This window comes from Desmodus rotundus, chromosome 3 (genome assembly GCF_022682495.2).
Source record: "Desmodus rotundus isolate HL8 chromosome 3, HLdesRot8A.1, whole genome shotgun sequence".
NCBI classification, from domain to species: Eukaryota; Metazoa; Chordata; class Mammalia; order Chiroptera; family Phyllostomidae; genus Desmodus; species Desmodus rotundus.
Window position 1 is genome coordinate 56,583,800 of NC_071389.1, and position 2,861 is coordinate 56,586,660.

Consider the following 2,861-nt stretch of genomic DNA (forward strand, 5'->3'; position numbering starts at 1 on the left):
GAAAAATCTACATATGAATCATTGAAAATTGAAAGTTTGTCTGTTTCATTCTTATGATTCATATCTGTAATATTTACTTCTCAATTTTTCACTTAGCCATATTTCATACTGCCACATAGTCTATTATAGTTTATATTGCTATGAACTATCCCACCAAGTAAATGCATCATGCTTTAATTAAGTATTTTCTGTTATTAGGCAAAAATGTTGCAATACAACTCTTTTGTGTAGGTCTTTGGGGTAAATTCCTAGAAATGGATACTTGAGTTCAAAGCCTGTGAACATTTCATAATATTTTTGATAAATATTGCCAAATTGGCTTTCCAAGTTGATTTTCCAAACTGTTACCCTTAAAAATATTCAAATATGTCTGCTTTTTTTTGTAAACTTCCCCAAATAGAGTATCATTGGGATTAAATAAAAAATAAAGTAGTAGGCTTTTTCACAGTGGGTTTGCCACCAGAACACAGTTGTCATGAAAACCAGCACTAAATCAAAGCCATAATGGGAAGAGACTCATATCAACATCAACACATAGGCTCTTGCAAGTCTACCGCTACTGAACACCTGATCTACATATGTGGTGGGGTTGACAAAAGAACCACCAGAATATTTGAGAAGGAGGCTGCTGAGGTAAGGAAGAGCTTCTTTAAGTATGCCTGGGACTTGAATAAACTGAAAGCTGAACGTGAGTGTGGTATTACCATTGATATCTCCCTGTGGACACTTGAGACCAGCAAGTATTATGTGACCATCACTGATGTCCAAGGACATAGAGACTTTATCAAAAACATGGTTACAGATAATTCTCAGGCTGACTGTGCTGTCCTGATTGTTGCTGCTGGCGCTGGTGAGCGGGATCTCCAAGAATGGGCAGACTCCTGAGCAAGCCCTTCTGGCTTACACATCGGTGTGAAACAGCTGATTGTTGGTGTTAACAAAATGGATTCCACTGAGCCACACTACAACCAGCAGAGATACAAGGACATTGTTAAAGGAGTCACCCCTTACAGTAAGAAAATTGGCTATGACCCTGACACAGTAGCATTTGTGCCAATTTCTGGTTGGAATGGCAACAACACGCCTTGGTTCAAGGGATGGAAAGTCACACATAAAGACAGCAATGCCAGTGGAATCATGCTGCTTAAGGCTCTGGGTTGCATCTTGTCACCAACTTGTCCTTGACAATGGCTGCATCTGCCCCTCCATGATGTCTACAAAATTGGTGGTAATGATACTGTCCCTGTGGGCCGAGTAGAGACTGGTGTTCTCAAACCTGGCATGGTGGTCACCTTTGCTCCAGTCAACGTTACAACTGAAGTAAAGTCTGTTGAAATGCATGTTGAAGCTGCATGTTGAAGTTGCATGTTGAAGCTTCAGTGAAGCTTTTCTTGGGGACAATGTGGGCATCAATGTCAAGGACATGTCTGACAACAATGTTCATCGTGGCAATGTGGCTGGTGACAGCAAAAACGACCCACCCATGAAAGTAACTGGCTTCACAGGTCAAGTGATTATCCCAAACCATCCAGGCTGTCAATGCTAGATATCACCTGTGCTGGGTTGTCAAACAGCTCACGTTGCTTGCACATTTGCTGGGCTGAGAGAGATTAATCATTGTTGTGGAAAAAAGCTGGAAGATGCCCCAAATTATTTGAAATATGGTGGTGGTCCCAACATCGATATGGTCCCTGGCAAGCTCATGTGTGTTGATGGTGTCTCTGATTATCCTTCTCTGGGCTGTTTTGCTGTTCGTGACATGAAACAGTTGTGGGTTTCATTAAAGCTGGGGACAAGAAGGCAGCTGGAACCAACAAAGTCACCAAGTCTGCCCAGAAAGCTCAGAGGCTAAATGAGTATTATCTGTAATATCTGATACCCCAGTCTTAATGAGTGGTAAAAGAATGGTCGCAATTAGTATTAATGTTAAGGAATTTGTAGATATAGTCAACTTGATGATGAATTGAAAGTTATATTTGGGGGGAAAAGGAAAAAGAGACTCCTAGATATGTTGGCATCAAATGTGTGAATACTGGTACCATTAAAAGAGGCAGAGAAGCATGAAGAAGCAGTAGAAAACCAGTGAAGGGGTATGTGGAAGTCAGGTATTACTCTGTGAGCATGTTATGTTTGAAATTCTTCTGCGTTCTCATTTCTGCCCTTGTCCTCAGTACATAAAGCTTTAAAGGAGGTGGAAAAGCATGGGGGAAGGTCAGGTTCATGGGGAGGGACACTGGGAAATGTTGTAAAGGGCAAAGTTTGTTTTGAGCCAGGTATGGTGTTCAGTGTTCAGTCTTGTTCCATGGATATAAATTTGTCATTATTAGCATACAGATGGCACTTAAAGCCGAATGACTGAATAAGATCACCTACAAAGGGAGCATGTGTCTATTCCCTAAAATCTGCAAGTTCTTAACAAACACATCTGTTTTCTTGGTCTATTGACATTTTAAAAAATCTCTTTTGTATTCTGTATACTTCAGGGACTTCAGAACTGCACACCTCTGACAGTGACTAAGTACGAAGTTATTTTTATTTTTAATAATTTTTGCTTCCTTCCCTGAGAGTATTATAAACAGTCTTTCTTCCTACAGTCTTGCTTACCTTAGCTCTCAAATTTTATGGGAGTTACTATATTTCCCTCACTTTTTCCTTGTGTATTTTTTTACCTTCTCTATCTCTATCTCTATCTCACTGTTATTGCTAAAAGGCTTTCTGCTTTCAGCAAGTATCCTCAGTGCTATGAAAAAATGCACAGTGTTTCTGTAGCTGCCTTGTCTCACGGAATTCAACCTTCACACTTTTTGTTTTTCCTATTATTTTTATGCTTTATCCCATTATGCTTTTGTTTTCTATACTAA

General features: G+C 39.8%; 1 pseudogene; it reads left to right on the forward strand.

The window, feature by feature from the left end:
- Window positions 1-504: 504 nt before the first annotated feature.
- On the forward strand, window positions 505-1,185 carry LOC112309127 (putative elongation factor 1-alpha-like 3; annotated as a pseudogene).
- The last annotated feature ends 1,676 nt before the right edge of the window (window positions 1,186-2,861 follow it).